The 12,210-nt window shown below is 35.1% G+C and overlaps 2 long non-coding RNA genes across 3 annotated transcripts in view; one reads left to right on the forward strand and one right to left on the reverse strand.

Moving 5' to 3' along the window:
• The window catches only part of LOC138698172 (uncharacterized), a 367,249-nt gene extending 357,751 nt beyond the window's left edge, over window positions 1-9,498 (reverse strand). Inside the window, exon 1 of the long non-coding RNA XR_011331751.1 lies at window positions 9,484-9,498. This is a non-coding gene — a long non-coding RNA (uncharacterized lncRNA). The remainder of the gene's footprint in view (window positions 1-9,483) is intronic.
• On the forward strand, window positions 48-5,037 carry LOC138698167 (uncharacterized). Of its 2 annotated transcripts, XR_011331747.1 has the most exons (4): window positions 48-424; window positions 865-982; window positions 1,435-1,564; window positions 2,652-5,037. It is a non-coding gene; the product is annotated as an uncharacterized lncRNA (long non-coding RNA). The 2 variants fall into 2 exon arrangements; XR_011331746.1 differs by having other exon boundaries at window positions 56-424; window positions 1,435-5,037.
• Window positions 9,499-12,210: the final 2,712 nt, after the last annotated feature.

Raw genomic sequence — 12,210 nt, forward strand, 5'->3', positions numbered from 1 at the left:
ACAGCGCTGGCTGTATTTCGTTCACAGAGTTTGTAAAATTAACAGTACAAAACTCTTTGGTTTCGAAAGTTCTTTGGTTATAAGTTTTGCCAATATGACAGTTTTAAACAGATATTATTAATATCCATTATTTACAGAATGTGTCAGTTTTATAATATTCGGATTATTATTACTATTACTATATAGCTAATTTGCATTTTCATTCGAGGACAAAGTAGCCATATTAGTGTACTGTGTATGACCTATTAACCTCATTTGTTCAGTTGATCAATTGTTGGATGTTGGCATTCCTATTCTGTTTAAATCTTGTGTAAATTATGGAATGGACGAACATGGCTGCTTAAGGAAGAAATTTGAACAGATCGAGTTAATTGAGAAGTTACTGGTGCTTTCCTGCAACGAGAAATAATTCGCAACGTTAAAGGTAAGAAAGAAATATGTTTGAGATTACATCTACACGGTTCAACTTTTCTTTCAACTTCACACATTCAAGCAATGCCTGCAAGATTGGTATTTAATAATAACGGAAGTGCACACAATGTGCAGGCTAATATATTATTTTAGCTTTCGCTGCTGCAGAACTTGGTCAGTGAAACTATAATCGGTTTTTACACTCCATCACATGGTATTTTAATATTAATATGGCGTACCTTGTAGATAGAAAATCTTAATGTACCTATCTTAATTCAACATGCGCTTTAAACTTGATTCTTTCAATATTCTTCCCAGACTGCGTGCGTACGAGCATGAAAAATTGAACCGTGTAGATGCAGCTTAACTGCACCGTCATGTTTTCTAATTTAAACTGAATTCTTCCATCATATCTTAAACGTTTATTAAACTGAGATCTGTAATTGTTTTCAGGGATAAACTTCAGAACGCGATTACCTTCCTTCTACCACTACCAAATGATGAACTGACTTCTGTGTTGAATTACAACAGTGTATTAGGCCTAACTGCAATTACGCCAAGAGCTTTAAAGGTAAGCTAACAGAGTTAATATACACTTTGGGTATGAACGAACATCTTATTTTTGTATATAGCAAAGTTAAGTTGGTCAGACATCTTAAAATTCGTGGGACAGAATCTGATATGACTAAATATGTTGTTCCCGGTGTAATTCTTTACAGTTGCGTTACCAAAGGATGGCGGGATACCTTAGCTTGGTAACGCAATAGTAAAGAAGTGTTCCTGAAAAGATATATTTTAGAAATTTGACTTTACAGTTAACAGTAGTACCTTTACTGGAATAATTTTGATAAAATAAAAAGAGTTAAATTGCCGGAGATATTTATTATTTTTATAGACTCGTGGATAGAATTCTTCCAGGAATATTTCACAAACGTTGATTATACTGCAATCCTTCAATTGTTCTATGAAATGTAGTGTTATTAATACATTATATGATACTAGGCTACTGCTGGTTTGTTTCAGTTAATAGAAAGACAAATGGCGGAGTTTTACACTGTGAATGTGCTGCAGTGTACTGTCAGAAATCGGATAGTAATGAAAAGACCTGGTTATTCCTGTTTCCTGCGCCAAGTAATGCAGCACAGTTTAAAAGGTAAGCAATGCCGTTAGCATAAGCTCAATGCAAAGATGCCCTTATATATCATCAGTAAATAGTCAGGGTTGGTAAACTGTAGTGGTTTTTAAATTTAGGTGGGAATTATTTGTCAAATTCATATTAATTTATTAAAATGAGTTTTTGCCTTCTTTTGTAATTCATTTAAACTTAATTTGTGCATTAGTTCCTACATAATTGTGTATTTTGTTAATGTGTTATTTTAAGTAATTAACAACATCGCTTCAAAAATAATTTACTATGTTTACACATAGGCCTCATTATTAATACATGAAGAGTTACAGCACTAATAACCTGCACTTAATGATAATAATAATTAGCTTAGACTTAGGCAAGATATTATGCTCAGTTTATTATTCATTAGAAAAAAATTCAACTATTTAGGGAGATTAATATTTACAAATAAATTTATCAGAAGAGCTTAGCATTGTGTGTTTTCAGAATAAATACGTAGTCCATTTGGCATTGTGCAACTTTTACTTTGAATATTGTTATGAGCTACAACTATTCATTTCAATCCTCAACATCATACTGTGCTTTAATTAGGTGGTGATTCCGAAAGTAGGCTCTACTTGACTACCTGTACCATGTGTTCTGTTGCTCCTTAATTAGGAGTTGGGAAAAGACATATGAGAAGCAAACTTTCAAAACCTGTCCATTTCTTCAGAAAATGCTAGAATTATATGTCTGTAATAAACAAAGATTTTTCTGTGGTGAAATTTTATATGAATTCATAGGAAGAAAAATATATTTCACCATAGAAAATATTTTGTTCATTGCAGAGATGCAAGTTTGCTACTCATATAATATTGCTAATAGTTTTAAGAAGCAGCAGAACAGTCATATGTAAAAACGTTAAAATTTTTTTTTTCAGGAAGTTAATGTCTCATCTTAATCATGTTAGGTGCATTTAATTTTAATCTGTGATTTAAGTAGTAACAATTATTTGATGTAAATAAAATGAAAATTATTTTATTTACATCATGATTAAATCATTAATTTAAATTAATACCAACCCTGGTTTGTGTATTTTTTTAAGATAATAATAGAATTTTGATTGTAACAGGTACCACATGTGGGCTGCTGTGGCAGAAAATCCTCATCCTTACAGAAGGGCCTATATATGTGCAAGCCATTTTCGCAGTAATCAGTATAACGGTGACTTCAGATATAACTTACAAAGAGGGGCCATTCCATCAAGGGATGCTTGGTATCCCACTCAAGAACTACGACCCACTTCATCACCAGCCTACTTACATTAACCTTTTTCACCACCAAACATAATTGCTTCATTCATTGCACTTCACTGTGGCATCAATTTGAACCTGTATTCTCTTTCATTGAGTGATTCATTCATTGTCTTTTTAACAAAATTGTGTTTAATTTTGTTGAGAAGTGTATGGTAATGGACTTCATTTATTATTATTATTATTATTATTATTATTATTATTATTATTATTATTATTATTATTAAAGGTAAAAGGCGAAGGTATCCCCGTAACATGCCAAGAAGGCATTTGGGGAGCATGGAGGTAGAGCCCCATGCTTTCCATGACCTCGGTACTAGAATAAATTATTATTATTATTATTATCATTGTTATCTCATTTCGTTTAATGAGTTGATTTCTTCAGTTAATTGAAGGAAAATAAGGGGAATTCATTCATTCATCTGAAAAAAAAAAAAAGTAGAGTACTTGACTTCTACATTATAAGCAATATAATTTTTGTAATATATAGGGCAATGATAAATCTAACGATCTTTAAGACCCTAAGTTAACATTACATAGTAATATAAATACTAATAATACTTACTAGTACAATGAGCATTTCAGTTGTGTCATCTATAGGGCATAGGAGGAAGTCCAGTGGCAGCGATACGAATCTGCAGCTTCTGCAACTGGTGAGATTTGGGTGTATTATTTAGAATTTTTACAGAGTAAATATGTTGTTGTTTTCTAATGTCAGGCGTTTGACAATAAAGTCATTTGACTTCTTGCACTACAATATTTTTCAAAGATATTATCATTACCAGAGTAAATATGTTGATGTTTTCTAATGCCAGGCATTTGACAATAAAGTCATTTGACCTCTTGCACTCCAGTATTTTTCAAAATTATTGTCATGGTCAGCCACTGAAGCACAGATTTTGAGGTGTTCCGAATCCATTTCTTAGTTTGAGTAGCACAATGGACAGTTAGGAGACTGATATTTTCCAATTCTATGCAGCAAAATAATCCCCCAATCTGATTTCTGGGCGGGACTACTTTAATGGTACAGAAGCAACTAAATTTTTTATAATGGAATGCTTGTCGTATAACATCAGCTAAGAAGAGAGTAAATATGGTACAATATTTTGTCTCATCTCACTTTATAGATCTCTTGGATATGGAACAACAAGTTTTGACGGAAAAATCATTGTAATAAGTGAATGTCTCAGGAATCTTCTATGCCACATCAATAAATTTAAGAATACAGTTATATCCAAAGCAGCTATTCTATCAATAGTCTCTAAATACATACTTTCATCTCAAACAGCAGAAATAACTAAAATGCTCTCTCAATTAATATCACTCAATAAAAGAATTGTATTCCAGTGGATACCATTCCATTGTGGAATCCTGGGAAACGAGAATGCTGATGCTTTAGCGAAGAAGGGCAGCACTGCTACTTACAGACCTGTTACTAAATCTACGTATTACTCTGTGAAAAGATTTATTAAATCTACATACTTAGACTTCAACAAACAAAATTTGATAACACAAATCTCGAGGGAAAAAATGGAACTCTCTGCATCATAATCCACAGTTAATTCCCGATTTACCACGAAAATCGTCTGTAGCTGCATTTAGATTGACAACAGGCCGTGACTGTTTGGCCAAACAAACACCTGCATAGAATTTGAATATATCAGTCCCCTAACTACCCACTGTGAAACTCAAACCTAGAAATGGATTCGGAACACCTTAAAATCTGTGCTTCAGTGGCTGGCCATGATAATATCTTCGAAAAATATTGGAGTGCAAGAGGTCAAATGACTTTGTCAAACCCCTGGCATTAGAATACAACAACAACATATTTTGAGCAATGGGGCCACAACCAAATCAAACACTCAGTATCAAAGCTCAAAATTAGGAAATGTTGCGAAGTATAGACTTATCTCTAATAAATTGTATTGCACTTTTTCTAATATGTTGAGTGTTTTGAATCAACTATACATCAGAGAATGAAAAATAATTTTTTTACTTGTATTTCTTAATGGTGTTTTTATTAAAAGTCTAAGTTAATTTTATGTCTGTTGTAGACAAATAGTTTTCTTTGTATTCTTTATCAGTGGTGATTATTGATTACTTAGATTTTTAATATCCATATATTAAACTAATGGCAGTTACTTTTAAAAATAGATGTTCAGCTCTGACAGTGTAAAACAAATAAAGTGGTGTTTTATAAATGTTTATGAACGTGCGTTGTACTATGTCACAGCAAAACATCTTATGACTATTTTCAAGCTAATGTTTGACATAAAAAAATTAAGAGCGAATTATAATTATATAACTGACCAATAATAACTTCGAAGTCAATATTCCAAAGTCAATCTTTGTTTTTATCTTCCAATACATGATACATAACATTAGTTAAAAATAGTGCTTAAGGTGTTTTGGAGAGAAGTATCCTATCCTATTCGCATCCTGTATCTCAATTACATATTTGATCTAGAAGATGCAAAAACTTTTATTAGTCAAATTTGATAAATTAATTTAATAAAAGGGTTAAATGACTGTGTTAAAAGAGGGAGTGTGTTAATGGTTTTCAGTTTCATGTTCAACCATTATATTTATATTCACATGTTAGAACAAAAATGTGATATAAATATTGTGGTTAAACATGTTATTTAAACTGATAAACCATTACACACTCCTTTGGCGATATGAAAAATGCCAGTATGTGTTGGTATAATAGGTATCTGCAGTACCGATCGTGCTCTAATGTTGACATAACGGATACCTGTAATACCGATCGGGCCGTGTAACAAGGGATGGAGTTCCGCATTCTGCCGCTATGTGTAACGAGATGTAGTTCCGATGTTTTGCCGCCAAGTGTCTTGACGTCGCGTCAATAGCGTGTCGAAGGTAATGCATTGAGTTGGGGGTCTTTCTATTTATTTGTCTATGGGTCAGACGGTGCAAGTTTCTGTGATGGATTCCAAGGTGGCTACGCTGATGGCCGCCCTGAGTGGTCACTTGCTGGCTCCCGTGTTGGCTACGGTGACTGTAGTTGTTCACACGGTGCTGGCCAACGAGATAGTGCTGGCTCTTTTCAGAGTTCAAATTGGAAAATCATCTGCTGTTTTATCTGTTGCCAACACTCATGGTCAAAAAGAAACTAAACCGTGAATGGAAAACAATTAAAGTCCTACATTAACAGTAGTAAATGTCGTAATAAAGTAATTACGCCATAAGTGAAAAACAACTAAAGTCCGATATAGTTGTCGTTTCTTAGAAACTAAAGAATATAAAAAAAAAAGCAGGTTTAGTTGGAAAACAACGAACATGGCGACATGGTTTCAGAGGTGATATTATATGATAATCTTTGGTTTCCAGCCTGCAAACCATCACGAAAAATAGCAAGGAACCAACGAGTTAGAAAGAGAAGACTATAGAGTGGTCATGTTGTCCTGTACATCGCTCTTTGCGGTGCCACCGCGAAACACGGCAGATCTGACCTAAGCGCCCACCTTTGTAATAAATTCGTCTGCTTACAATGTTGTATAACGGAGGTAAGAAGCACAAAAAAACGAAGAAAAAACATGCCTGTTGTGTGTGCTGCATATAACTGCAATGTCAAAAGGAAAAAGACAACTGATATATCATATTTCATGTAAATTTTATGAAGTTAAGTCCATAGTTTTGTTAATTAGCAGCATTTTTTTCATGCGTAAATGTGTAACAACGCCCGGCATAAACAAAATAAATGGTTCACTGGTAATGTACTTAAACTAAATACGGATAAAATCAATACAATTCCGTTTCAGACCCAGTCAAAAACAAATAGCAATACAATATTAAAACTGTATTTCGACACCGGCATCCTTTATTTCTGCTCCTTCTGTCCTCACTGCTTATACAAGAAGACGATGAGCTGTAGCTTATAAGAAGTAGGCCTATTTCGAAGACAAACGATTAATCAAATAAATGGTTCACTAGTAATAAAGTTAAACTAAATACGGATAAAACCGCTACATTTCCGTTTCAAACCTAGTAATAGCAATCAAATATTAAAATTGTATTTCGGCACTCGCATCCAAAATAACGCAAAACTCTGGGGTAGGTCGTATTGTTGTTAGTATTTTGACTGGAAGGACATGAAAGAACATAATTGAGGACCCACGTGAAATAATGGGGTAAGTATGAATATATATTTTCGTAACTACTTACCCCATTATAGTACGTGGGTGCTCAATTATACACTAATAATTATCTGTGGTGCCACAGGCCTTGAAAGGCTCAGACAAACCAACCGGCTGTTGGCTTCACGTTCACACTTCGATAATAATTATACTTTACTGTAACAAAAAAAACTGAAAGCGAGTTTTGTCATGTTTCACCCACGTTACAAGCTTGGAGGTAAAGGTTGTTTACTACAGATAGGGCCTACTTTCATTCTATATCTTATGGTTTAGTAAATAGTAATGCAACGTGTAGAGACTGGGAAAACAATTTAATAAAATCATTCGAATCATACTCGTTCATTTTATAGGCAATCTTGCAGGTCGCATTTAAAAGAACCTAGGAATATTAACATTTTCTTCAGTATATTTGCTAGGACTTCTTGTCATACTGCATGACAATTTTGCTTAGGTTATTCTTTTAAGCATTCCTTCTAGGAATAGCTCAAGTGTTTTAAATTTAGCGTACATAAGTTTAGATTAAGTTCCTAGCACGTATTTGACGAAATACTAGGTTTTTCCACTTCAGTTTAACTGATTTATGCAAACGAAATTAAGACAGCTGACGATTCTAATGTCAGTTATCACCACGCCCACTTTGTTTTGGGCGCATAAGTTTATTACCGACGGTCGTTCAATTTTCTTCAAACATGGCGGCGCAATGACCACTCGATATCTTTCTCTTTCTAACTCGTTGCAAGGAACCTACCCTCGAAATCCAGCAAGCTAGCCATCCACGGACCCACCAGAGCGGATTACTTCCGGCGAGTGACCACGCAGGCGACCCATCCGCGGAGCCACCTTGGAATCCATCACAGAAACACGCACCGTCTGAACCGGGCTTTATTTCTTGCACGTTTCTTCGAGTTTATGGTGGAATTTAATATATTTCATTAAAATAATAAATTAACTTTATGCATTTAATATTTCAATAATGGAAGGAAGGTGTTAATTTTTCCAAAAGAACACGACAACGAAAGTGTAACATATTTTGTCGGCTGCTAGGAGAGATCTGCGATGATGAGGCGATAGTAGCGATCCTAGTGGTGGGCAACTACCCATGTTTGCATTTTTACTACATATTGAGATTCGCGACTGTATATAGTAGACTGTGATAATACCAAAGCGTCACTAGCTCATTTCTTTTATCGTTTATCGTTGCTCCAACGTGTACGTACTACGTACCCTCAAAGCTTCCGACACGAGACTGAAGTGGCTTCACCCATAGTCCTTGTCTCTCTCTGGCTGCTTCGCTCTGGCAGCACCAGGGGAGAAAGTGACTTCACTAACGATTACGTGCATGTCAAAGAGAGCGAAATTTTTAAAAAATTCGAGCCGCTAAATGTATTTCACAACATAAAAACGAGACAAGAGCCACAAATGTCTGGGGGTGCTGCAGCTCCGCAGCCCCTCTTCGAAAGCCGCCCCTGGAATTGTGCCATTCGAATTCTGTTTATGTACTTTTTTAAGAATTGCATAAAATCTTCACCATAATCTAAAATAGTATTCATATGTAAAATTTATTTCAGATACGTGCCTTCAAAACTTTCTGACTGTCCTTCATATCTTTCTGAAGCATTATCATCCAGGGAGAATCCTATTGATCGTAGGGAACGTCTACAATACAGTCGCCTTAAAGGTTTAATGGAGGAGAGTTTATCTGTGTATAATAAACAAATGGAAATTATATTTAATTCTTTAGATGAACTTCTAAATCGAAATTGGACAGTGATTGGGTACTTATGACGCAGTGGCGTATACTGGTTAAAGGGTTTGGGCTACCGCTGACCCTATTATTACACAAAATATATCTAACAATTACTTTAATTTTAATTACTATGGTAAAACTAATAAATTATTACATTATGTTATATTATAAACTTTTTCTTTTGTAATTTCCTTGGGCTACCGCCGGTAGCCCGCACGAAAGATACCTCGGTGTGCTTGTTGTTAATTTGTGAAGTTCCATACCCAGAATACTGTATCCTATTATATTGTTATTAATAGTGATTAGTTATAGTGCATGTGAAAGATATACAAGTAAGAAGGATAGACAACGCAACTCTTCCAGTCATGGTAAGTGACATATGTAAGTTAAACACTATACTGAATGAAATTACTATTAGATTCAAAAATTGAGAATATGCAGTTAGTGACAAACTGGAATTGATTCAACATTTGCTAAACAGCTTGTGTATCGATCTGCCAGGAAAAGAGCCAATTAGTTTGCTATTTTTATAGTTCAACAAGTTTCTCTGTTAAATTGTAAGAAGTCAGCATGAGATATTCATGGACGTTAATGGTTTTCTGGTCACTGGTACAATCTGTATCCATAGGCTACATTGTTACAGATACATAAGAAGCAATTCAAGTTTATTGTTGCCTTTTGAAATTACATTACAGTCCATGAGGATTTACTTGTCTAGTCCCTTTTAGAAAGAGAAAGAATACTCACCGTCTCTCTCTACCCTCATTTATGGTGACGGCGGTATGGTCGACACTCCTTCCAGCGACCAGGAGTTAGCAGCGGCGGCACTCTCTTCCTCTTCAAATTCTGACTCCTCTCCGCCAGAAAGTTCCTCGTCCGTGTCCGTGTCATCCAAATTTATTACGAATCGATCGCTAATTTCGTCTACTAGTCCGTCCTTCTCCCAATAAAATTGTTCGACTTTTTCCACGTGTTCACAGGCCTTTCTCCAATTATCTTCCGTCACTTTTGCAAGAGCGCTCTCAAACAACAATTTCACATCTTTACTTTTGAACGAAATATTACGCTTCGCAACGTCATTTTTAAACTGCCCCCATATTAATTCGATCGCGTTTAAATCACAATGGTATGGTGGCTGTCTCACTACAGTATGGGAGTGCATTGTCGCAATTTGGTCGATTTCGTATGTTTTGAAATTATCTTTTTTAGTTTTTACAAGTTCATATAATACAGGTTTCGTGGATCGTAAATCAAATTCAATGTTATTGTTACGAAGCCAGGACTGCATTTCAGATTTCGGTGTTGATGAAATTGGTGCCTTATTGAGTTCTGTTGAATGATAGGGGGCATTGTCCATTACAATGATGTTATTGAGAGGAATGTTTGGTAATAATTGATTAATGAACCAGTTCTTAAATACAGTGCTGTCCATCTCCTCGTGGTAGTCTTTAGTTGATTTAGATTTGAAAGTTAGAAGCGCGTTTGGAATGAAACCTGTCGAACATCCGGCGTGTAAAATAATAAACCGTTGACCTTTTCCTATTGGGGTTTGAAGTGGGAAGTCAATTTCGTGATCATCGCTTTTCCAAACTTTGCTTTTCGTATGGTTCACATTAACCCAAGTTTCGTCTAGATAAACAACGGCGCGTCCAGTGGCGCGTAATTCTTTCATTTTTCTTAAGAATTTAAATCTCTTTAAAATAACATCTGACCTTTCCATTAAAAATTTTCTGCCTTGAGTATTTTTAACATACCTAAATTTCATTTTTTTAAGAATTTCTCTCAAACTCCATATGCTTCCAGTGAATAAGCTTTCCTTAATTAATGCGTCATTTATATCCTTCAAACTAGGCAAAAAATCAGTCCGATACAAAGAATAAATTACTCGTCTTATAGCGGCGGCAGAAAATGAGTCAATTGCAGTTTTCTGAGGGGTCCTGTTTGGGCGTTTCTTTCCTGGAGTTCGCAGAACACTTCCACTTTCTAGTGCCTCCCTTTGTTTTTTTAAAATCCTGCTAACACTACGAGACGATATACCTGTCGCTGCAGCAGTTCTTTCGATAACACTCGACACAGATATTGTTTGCTTTCCGCGTTTCAGTGCCTCATATTCTTCAGTAAAGAATTTGTGTACATTAATAACCATGTTCATACTGTCCGACTTCAAGGCTTTCCCGCGTTTTCCCATATTGCCTACCATGATTATTAAAAACAAGAGCACAACACACATTACAATGTTTAAGATAACAGGGAAACCATGCAATTCCGAAAACATTTTGTTTAAATTGTGAATTATTGTATATTATATTATATTATATTATATTATATTATATTAAATTGACACAACGAGACACACACTTACTTCACTATTCACAAAACACTACTGAATAAATGAACTCGAACAACGCCAAGACGCCACTGAGAGACCCACTAATTGGATTTGCAAAAGTGTGTTCTAGAAGGGCCAAGGGAGAAGGAGGGAAGGGAATTCCAAGAATTCTACAAAAGAAAACCTTTCCCCCCTTACATCTGTTGACAGTCGATAGACAAGGACCGCAGACAAGGATAGTAGAAATCACGCCAACTTAACCCTCATGCACTGTAAGTAGGTCTGCAGCAATTTTTCCACAAATACAGTAATAGATCAACAGTCTTCAAATTTCTTAAATTATTTGCCCAAGAAAGTATAATTTCTAAAAGAGGAAGATAAATTATCTTACTGCTCGTGGATGAAATCCATTTAAAAGCCCAGTATGATTACAAGAGTGGGAATATAATAGTTGGTCAGGCAGAAGGAAATTCACAGTTTTTATGGCACAAAGTTTGCACACAAGTTATTTAGATGTAGCACATATCTTGCGTGTTGCAACCATAAAAGCCGAACATTTGTATTTGTTTGGAAGCGGTATTATTTTAAAGCTGGAGGAGATAGGTTTCCACGTTTTTGACATTGTCTCAGTTAACAATGTTATAAACAGAAATACTGTTTCATAATTTAGTAATGCCCCAATAGCAATGTCACAGAGCGAACCCTGTACTTTATTTTTTACAGTGTGTGCCTACTTATTTTAAAGTAAGTTATGTCAGAAATAACTAGCTGAACCTAACAGATCAGGTTATTAGATTTAAATGTTTCTGTGATGGTATACTTAGCTGCAGAGAAGGAGAGGCTTCTTTTCCTGCTCTTAAAGTCCTTCATGCCCTAGAGGACAATTTATTGAAATATGGTAAAATTCTGACGTGTTAAATTGTTAGTCGTTATTCAACAGTGTTTTCCATTAAATCATTAAAATGTGCATAGTACTAAAATGTTACAGTTGGCTATTAAAACACTTGAAAAGTTAAAAGTTTCAGGGCTCTAAGTACTGTCCTATCCTCAGTAGCTATTGAGTCAGATCAGCTGTTGTTCTTGCTGATGTCTGGTATCTATGTAAGCCTATATTGCTGGAGTCAGCCAGCTAAAAACACGTACCA

This window comes from Periplaneta americana, chromosome 4 (assembly GCF_040183065.1).
Source record: "Periplaneta americana isolate PAMFEO1 chromosome 4, P.americana_PAMFEO1_priV1, whole genome shotgun sequence".
NCBI lineage: Eukaryota > Metazoa > Arthropoda > Insecta > Blattodea > Blattidae > Periplaneta > Periplaneta americana.